This window comes from Budorcas taxicolor, chromosome 21, assembly GCF_023091745.1.
Source record: "Budorcas taxicolor isolate Tak-1 chromosome 21, Takin1.1, whole genome shotgun sequence".
Taxonomy (NCBI): domain Eukaryota; kingdom Metazoa; phylum Chordata; class Mammalia; order Artiodactyla; family Bovidae; genus Budorcas; species Budorcas taxicolor.
This window is the reverse complement of record NC_068930.1, coordinates 4,255,586-4,265,302: the sequence shown is the minus strand read 5'-3', so window position 1 is coordinate 4,265,302 and position 9,717 is coordinate 4,255,586. Positions and strand designations below refer to the sequence as shown.

Here is a 9,717-nt window from a genome sequence, read left to right as displayed (position 1 = left end):
CTAAGACAAGAGCACAGAACACATAAATGAAAAGACATTTCCCTATATAGTTAACAATGCAAGCATGAAAAGACCCTTACATTTAATACTCAAGGTTCAGAGCATACCATTACATTATGAACAAATTATAAAAGAGGAGACTCTCTGCACATAGGAATGTACAAGAACTGATGGATACTTACCCTCTTTGGTGATATTACCAAGGAACTTAAAGGAAAAAAAAGAGCTCTTTTGGTTTAAAATGCCCTATAAAAGAACCAAGAGTATAATAACCATTTCTAATCTGGAAACAGCTCTTTAACCCCTAAGGAGGTAGGGTATTGGTTAAGGCATTTCCAATGAGACATTTTAAGATAGTTATTTATGCTGACAAGAAGTTACTAACTGAAACAAAGAACCTCCAAGCTACTTAGGCTCTCAGACTATGTAAATCTACCATCCTTTAGTTATCAGAGAATTCTAGAAAAATACTCAACATATTCCTACCTATAAGTAAGACTCTATCTGGCTGTAAATCTGATCCTGAGGATAAGAGATACAGTAAATTACACAGGTTGCTGGCTAACAAGACAAGCATAAATAAATCACCAGCCAAAAAACTGCCCTCATTATAAGTATGTGCTTGTATGCTAAGTCACTTTAGTTGTATCCAATTTTTTGTGACCCTGTGGACCTTAGCCAGCCAGGCTCCTCTGTTCATGGGATTCTCCAGGCAAGAATACTGCAGTGGGCTGCCGTGTCCTCCTCCAAGGGATCTTCCCAGGGATGGAACCCATTTCTCTTACTTCCTGCACTAGCAAGCAGTTGATAAGTACATATGTATGAAAATATTCAGTAACAGCTAGAATTGAAAATGGGACTGTGATAAATGGTTTTCCACTATTTCTATACTTTTAAATCAAGACTTTTAACTGCAGTTCACGGGGTCACAAAGAGTGGGACATGACTAAGCAACTGAACAACAACATAAAGAATTAGGCTGGACTTTGTCCATGGTTCCTAGGAGGTAATCTCTAATCCTTTGAGTTTAACCAGTGATAGGAGTGTGTTTGTTATTCACGGTGGGCCTCTGGGATCACACCAGAGTTAAAGCTAACTAGATGGCTCAGGTTAAAACCTGGGCTTAGAGAACAGAGTATTTATGCTGCTTGCCTGTTTCTATAATCCACCTATTATCAAAGAGGAAAAAGGTGGTTGGGGAAATTATATTGTTTTTCCAACTCAAAATTACCCTCAGATTCTAGTTCAGCACCTCCTAGTATTTATACATAACATATACAACAAACATCAGGAAAATAAAGTTGTCTCTTCTTCAAAAGCAATAAAGTATTTCCACAGATATGGACAAATAAATGAAACCTAAAGCAGGCTTTTAGAAGATTAGCATATGACCACCTGTTATACTGATGATTCACACTGATGTTACACTGGATAAAGGCTCTAATAAAATATAACAAATGTAATAGAACTTTCACTCACTAACAAAGATCCTCTCCCAAGAAATCTCCTCCACAAGGCTCTAATAAAATATAACAAATGTAATAGAACCTTCACTCACTAACAAAGATCCTCTCCCAAGAAATCTCCTCCACCCATACCTCTGCCACAATCTCTAATCTACCTCAAGTCATTTCTAGAGATTCTGGGGAGGAAAAAAATGGCATTACCATGTAAAAGAAAACAGGCAAATGCCTATCATAAATTATATAAAATATTCACTCAAAGTGAATATTTAATGAAGTGAATATTAAAGTGAATTTAATAAAGGAAAGAATAATGAACTCTGAAGAATAAGTAAAGTAAAAGACATGGGAAAATAGAGAAATCTTTTGCCTTGCCAATAATTTTAAATATGCAAAATAATGAAATTTTCCCACATATTAAATGAGCAAATAACAAAAATAAGATACAAAATGCTACCCATGTAAAAACTTCATATTTGTAAAAACTTCATATTTGAAGAAGTGAAATAAAATACAAATAAATATTAATAACAGTTGACCCTTAAGTAAGAGTTTGAATTGTGTGGGTCTATTTATATATGTTTTCCCCCCAATAAATATATTGGGGATTTTTTTTTTTTTTGGAAATTTCTGACAATTTGAAAACTTTGCAGACAAACCAGAGCCTAGAAACATCAAAAAAAGAAAGTTAGGTATGTCATGAACATGTAAAATATATGCAGACATACATTTAACATAAAAATGTTGTTCAGTCAATTGTCTATATTATCAGTAAGGCTTCTAGTCAACAAGAGGCAATTTATAGTTCAATTTGGGGGGACTCAAAAGATAACACAGGGATTTTTGCCTATGTGGGGGACTGCAACCCAACTCCCTCGTTATTCAAGAGACAACTGTAATATTAATTTTCAGACTGACTGCTCCTTTCTTCATTGCAATAACTAAGACATGCAAACAATGTAAATATCCATTAGTACGATAATGATAAAGGTTATTATAGAATGCCTGACATGGAAAGACTCCCAAGGCATATTGTTCCACAATAAATCTTCTGTATGTAAACAAACATGCCTCCACACATACACATACACACACTCCATATGTGTACACATGAATGCATATTAAAAGGTCTGAAATGATAAGAGATCAAACTACCTGAGGATTTATCTCTGGGGAGACACAGGGAGGGGGATGGACTGGTGTTACTTGATACTCACTGTGTATCTCAAAATTACATGTTTTATATTCATGTATTAGTAATAGCAATGCAATTTGAAAAATAACAGCTTTAGGAGAGAAAAACAATTTTACCACTGATAACTATCAAGAGTTGTGGTAATAACAAAATGCACAAAACCCAATATAAATTCAGTATGTATCATGTCATTGTTATTGTTTTAGCTGCTAAGTTGTGACTCTTCAGAAATGTTAATATAGTTTTAATTGAAATGCTCCTTTTAGAAACACATTCATATCCTAAATTAAGAGAAAAATGTATACATTTCAAATGCACTAACTAAAAAAATTCTAAAGACTGCAGAGCAAACATGAATACATACATTTACATCTCTTCAAAGCACAGAACATTAGGCAAGTACAACACAAGTGTAACAAATAATAAAGCAGAAACAACTTTAATATGTTGAAGGAGGTAGAACTTTATGAACATACCATGTTACCTACACATGTATAGATAAAAGGAAATACATGTTACTAAAATTTTAGCAAAAGTTAGGACAACATGGTTATGGATAATTTAATTGCTTTTTTACTATATCAATATAACATGCACAAGGTTCTTTCATTAATTAAATTCATTTAAATTCCCTGTGGCAGCATACTTTGTTCCAATTTGAAAATGCCCTAAATTGGTTCTCGGGGCCTGACTGTACTCACTCCTGGTTGCTCAGTGAGGCTGTCCTTCTACGTTTGACTTGGACTTCCACCTCTGGTACGTGCTGTTCTGTAGTCCGTCTCAAGTGTAAACGGTCCCTGAGGTAGAAAGGGGATTTGTTTTACAGAATTCATCAATTTCTGAAATAACCACTTATTTAAAGATTATACATATATCTAGTAAAATGGGATTTTTAAACTCCATCTAATCTAATTAAAGCAAGGTATGGTGATATATGCCAATTACAAATCAATAAAACTGACAAAGGCAGAATTAAATATTAGAAGATCTTTATCCGTCAATGGTCAGAATCTAGGCCAAAATTACTTTCTCCCTTTAGATTCCCCTTGACAGTGGAAAACTTCAAAGGAAAAATATCAAAAAGTTAAGCAAAACTGTGTATTTCTACATACACTCACATATAGATATAACACTATATATTTACATATATTTACATACAAATAAATGAACATACCCCTGAAAAATGGCAACAATGATTCCAAAAATGATTTGAAAAATATTTTATTATGATACATCCTTCTGTATAGTGGAATAAAGTATAAAATTTAAATTACAAAGTGTCTAAGCAATCTCTTGTGTGAATGCTTCCTTCTTAGGATTTGAGAAACAAGAAATTTTAAAAATGCTTAAAAAAAAAAAAACCATAGCCACTGACAGTATAATCTGCAGAATAGCTCACAAAATGGCTGCTCAAAGGATCTGAACAGGAAATCTGTTCAGGACTTGGGTCACAGACTAGAAACTACAGGAACTGCAATTTTAAAATGTCAACTCAAAACAGAGATAAGGAAAGGCATTTTACGCAAGTAGTATTTCCCAGGCAGACTTCAAAGGACACATTCCAAAAGATAATTTCCTGAACCCATGCTATTTTGGGTTTCATATTAGACTATGCAAAATAAACAAAAGAGTTTACCAATAACCCTGGATTTGCTTCAAAAACTTTAATGTTCTAATCAAGCAGTAGAAAAGATCATTTAAAAAAAATTCCTTTGCTAATCCCCTTGACCTTTGGACCTTCGATTAGGTAATGCTTTCTTAGATTATGACACCTAAAGTACCTAATGGAGACAGAAATCCATAGGATTTCACCAAAAGTGAAAAATCTTTGCTTCAAAAGAAAAACAATTAGAACCATGGGAGAAAAGGTATGCAAATTATATATGCGATGAAAGTCTTTTATCCAGAATATATACAGTATTAACATTAGTTGCTCAGTCATGTCCAACTTTTTGCGACCCCATGGACTACATGTAGCCCGCCAGGCTCCTCTGTCCATGGGATTCTCTAGGCAAAAATACTGGAGTGGGCCGCCATTTCCTCCTCCAGATATAAAGAACTCTAATTTAGAGAGATATAAAGAACTCTTACAACTCAATAATATAGTAACAAAACAATTTTAAAATGAGTAAAGGGGGCTTCCCTGATGGCTCAGTGGCAAAGAATCCACCTGCCAAAGCAGAAGACACAAGTTCCATACTTGGTATGGGAAGATCCCACATATAGACCATGAAGCTGCTAAATCCCTACACCGCAACTTTTGAGCCTGTGCTTTAGAGCTCAGGAACAGAAAAAAACTGAAGCCCACATGCCCTAGAGCCAGCCTGCACAACAAGAGAAGCCACAGAAAAGAGAAGACCTTGCACTGCAACTTAAGAGAACAGCCCCAGCTCACCACAACGAGAGAAAAGCCGGTGCAACAATGAAGACCCAGAACAGCTATGAAATAAATAAATTACAAAAAATAAAATGAGTAAGTTTCAAACAGATCGCTTTCCAAATGCATAAAAATTTCCCTTAACAGAAGAAAAGATGCTCAATATGAGGGTCATTAGGAAAACACAAATCAAAACCACAAACACCATTTCACACCACAGGAGTAGGATGTGGAGAAACTGGAGAAATGAAAAATGACACAACTCTGGTACTTCTTAAAAATGTTGAGCGTATTAACATGTGACCCAAGTATTTCTACTTCAAGCTTGGAGTGAAATAACTCAAACTTGAACATGAAAATTCCTAGCAGTGTTAGTTTTAATAGCCAAAAATAGAAATAACCCAAAGTATAAATGATGAATGCATAAACAAAATATGATGTGGTATGGTATATCCATACAATGGAATGTCATTCAGCCATAAAAAAGGATGAAACACTGATACACAAGATTGTAGTTTCAAACATATTTACTAATACATTAATACAGTAAAAGGAATTATAAACCTCTGCTTTGCCATAGACCTCTGCTTTGTCACAGGCCACCCATTATGATTAATCAAAGCTTAACTGAGAATACCCCATTATCCATCCCACCCCTCAGAAAAAAATCTTCAGTTCCTTTATGTAACCTGAAGGTCTGTGTTCAATTGAGAAAAGAATCAGTATATAAAGTTATCTTTTTCAATTTTCAAAGATTTTTAAAGCTACTTGCAAAATCAGTGATGAGCAGCTTTATTTCGAACTTTGTTCTAAATACATATATGTACATTTGTAATGTCCCTAACTGCATTTCTAACCCAGAAGCCAACATTTCAGAAAATTCAGCATTTAAATTAAGAGGAAAAAAAAAAGTTACATGTACACAATGGTAATTTTTCACTCCAAAATCCCTTTCATTAAAAAATTAATACTAATCTGGAAATATGGGCTTCTCAGATGGCTCCATGGTAAAGAAGCCACCTGCCAAGCAGGAGACTCCAGTTCAATCCCTGAGAAGTTCCCCAGGAGAAGAAAATGGCAACCCACTCCAGTATTCTTGCCTAATAAATCCCATGGATAGAGGAGCCTGGCTATCATCCATGGAGTCCCAAAAAAGTCAAGACATGAGTTAGCAACTAAAACAACAACAAATTTGAAAATATAATGAAAAAGCAAAAGATCATGAGATATGATAGGGTTTTTCCCTATCTAATATTCTATCAAATATTCAGGATTCCTTACACGACCCCGCCCAAAAAAGTAATAACTCAAATGACTAAGACCTCAAGAATGAGAAATAAAAATTAAAAAACACAAAGATAATGTGAGATAATCCCAGGGTGTGATCTCCCCACTAACATGAAAATCAGTGCCTCTAAAAACAAAACCTTTAGAATCAAAGAGAATTCTGAGCCAGCCAGCACCCAGGAACCAGAAAATAAAACTTCTTTGCCCACTGTTATTAGTGAAGGATGATGCCTTAACCATCAACAACTCATGTTCAAAGTACCTTGCCTTAGAAAGCAACACACAGTCCTTGCTCTAAACTTCAGACAGGGCTCATATTCCTTTCCCATTCTCAACAAGCTGTGGTACTATGGCAAATAGTCACAAGGCAGGACAGAGACCTTCAAACTTCAGGTCTTTCCACAGAGTCCGCCATATTGAGGTCCTAAGTCAGAGGGCAAGACTACAAAATGGCGGACCAGGATGATGCACTCTCATCTCGCAAAGGGCCAAATGATCAGATGTTCATATTTGAAGCAGTATCTTCCTACAAGCAGAAAAAAAAAAAAAAAAGATGCAAATCATAAGTATCACAAAATACCAGAGTCCTATTTTTCGAGCTACTAGAAAATAACTCCAGAACAAAGCTTCCAAAGCTTAATTTACATTTCCCTTAATTACTTTCTAACTGGGCACACAAGCAAGCATACTATTTGTGATAAATGAGTAAAAAAGGCAAGCACATCAAAATTCTGCAAGGAAAATCCTTAAAAATGTCCCCCAAAATCAAAGTATGGGAATAGTAATAATCATGGTACTTCGTTAATTACCCCTTCTCAGGGAATATGCACAGCAGCTCCAACTTCAAAAATAATGGAACAAAAATAATAATTAAAAAATCAAGAGGAAAGGAATATGTACACATAGCTGAACACATTAGCAACTGTGAAGTTCCTGTACAGCAGAAACTAACACAATATTGTAAAGCAAATATATTCCAAAATTTTTTAAGTCCAATTAAGGGCAAGAATTCACTAATCCCAGATACACCTAGGACTCACATTCTACATTTTTCTCTGCTTTTCTCCTTGAACAACTCATAGACCTCAGTTCCTAAGAGTCCTAGAGGAGCCTTGATCCCCTGATTTAAGGAAATTATAAAGGTAACATCACCAATGGATTATCTAGCAATCAAGAAGACAGACACGAAAGGGAAATGTAGCGATGGAATTATGTTAATCTAGAAAACTGAAATCAGAGATTAAAGAGATGAGAGTTGTCTAAAAGGCTAACTGAATCCACTTTACAGAGAACAATTAAGACTGCTCACAATACCACCTAAGGCAAATGAACAAAACTTAAAAAGCTCCTGCACCAGTGATGGAGGCTGTCTTTTAATTAGCGTAGTGAATCCCGGAATGCACTCACCTCTCTTGGCCTCCAAGGCCGCACCACTCCCTTAAAAATTGAGAAGGCCAGGGGCACAGTGCAACTGCCCTGACATTTCAGGCAGGCACAGGATGGAAAAACTGTGCAACTCTCTGGCCTACCTGCTCCACTCCACCATGGCACTGCAGGGAAGGGGTGACTTAAAATGCAGAGGCTGAGCAAACCTGTGTCCTTCCTCCCCGGCCACCCCGCACAGCGGAAGCTGCACAAATCCCTTCCCCCAGTGCACAGCAGACGTGGTGTCATCACTGACGCGCCTGAGCACCCCCAGCCCACACCTTCCCTACCGCAGCACCAGGGTGCGGCAGCCGCCCCCCCGCAACTCCCGGGTCCGCCTCTCCCCCTTTGCGCACGGCTCTCCGGAGGGCGCGGCCGCCTTCCCGCCCGGAGGCCGCAGGGCCGCCCCTCCCCCACTGCGGCAACACGGGGAGGGCCGCGCCCCTGCTCCACGCCTGCGCAGAGCCGCACAGCTGCAGTGGCCGCCATCTTCACAGAGCCGCACAAAGGTTGTGACGCCACACCAACCCCCACGCTCCTTAGCTGGCCTTCGAAACTCACATTCCAAATGCAGAGAAAATGCACGCGAACGAGAAACGCCTCTGGCTGTCACATCCCAGAACCTGGCAGGTCCCTCGCAAGATGCATTAGATGGGCTGTGAATACCACATCCCTCCTCTTAAACCAAGCTCACAAATGTGAGCTATTTAAAGGAATCAAGTATATAAGGACCGGACATTTTTGCAGCCACCCCTTCAATTTAGGGACAGAGTAGTTTTGCTGCACTATTCAAACTCTAAGAGCACTGCTGGTCACGAGAACACTGAACAGTTCTCCCTTTTTTTTTCAAACAGATGGCCACCCCCACCCGCGTGCCCCCACCCGCTCACCCGCTAACCTATTGCAGCCATGCCTCAAGACTGCTTTGTCTTGCCCCCACCGCCACTCCGTGGCCCCACCATCGCCGGCACCCCACCGCCTCCAGATACCGAGGCCACAGAGGGACCCCACCATGCTCCCGTGGCCCCCTTCACCCCCCACGGGCAGCGCGGTCTCTCGGCCGCCCCCTAAATAGCCGCCACCGCGGTCACCCCGTTGCCCCCTCCTCCTCACTGCCGCAGGGACCACCACAACCACTCCCTCCCGCTGCTGCCACACATCAGCGCCTCCGTGGACACGGCACCTGCTGCCGCCTCACGGCCGCTGTGGACAACGCTGACCCCGCCTTCCCCCGACTGTCGCATCGTGGCCACCCGCGGTCGCAGCCTCAACCACAGAAACAAAGAATCAGAGAATCTGAGGGGGCGCAACATGACGGTGCAGATACCCCCAAGACCTGACAAGACATGGTCAGGAGAGTCACTCCAGCCTCAAGCCTCCAGAGTTGTTCCATCCGGCCACCCAACAAAGAACGTGAGAGCCCAGATCCCCAGTGAATACCGAAATACTTCTAGTTATGAAAGCTCAGTATGATTTAAAAAAAAAAAAAATGTTGCCCACCACACGGCTGACCTGGCCCGCTCCATCGCGCCGCTGGCCGCTCCTCAGAACACAACGTCACGCATCTCCGGCTGGCAGACCGCGCTGCGCTCCTCCGCCGCCACGGCACCACTCTGCAGACTCTGCCTGCACATGCGCGGCAAGCTGCCCCGCTCCTTGCAACCGGACTTTGCCGCGCCTGCGCAGTCTGTTTGCCGCAGTGGCGAGGCGCTGCGGCACTGCAGGCAATGCGCGCCCTCCCAGGCAGGGAAACCGGGGATGGTGTCTATCCCACCCCGGTGGTCAAAGTCCTACGGCCTTTGGGGTGGGGGAGCTCTAGGGACCACCACGAGCCGGCAGTTAATGGCTCTTAGAATCATACCAAATGTTAACAGTTGTACTTCGACCCAGAGTGGTACCTCCCAGTGGAGTGGGAATTGGGTATTTCCTTTTTGTGAAAATTCAAAAGTCCATACCTTATTCAGGTTTTC

General features: G+C 40.3%; 1 long non-coding RNA gene across 1 annotated transcript; it reads right to left on the bottom strand.

Moving 5' to 3' along the window:
* Positions 1–3,356: 3,356 nt before the first annotated feature.
* LOC128066419 (uncharacterized) lies at positions 3,357–9,356 on the bottom strand. The gene is made up of 3 exons (XR_008201219.1): positions 9,260–9,356; positions 6,703–6,848; positions 3,357–3,455 (listed from the first exon to the last, which is right to left on the bottom strand). It is a non-coding gene; the product is annotated as an uncharacterized LOC128066419 (long non-coding RNA).
* Positions 9,357–9,717: the final 361 nt, after the last annotated feature.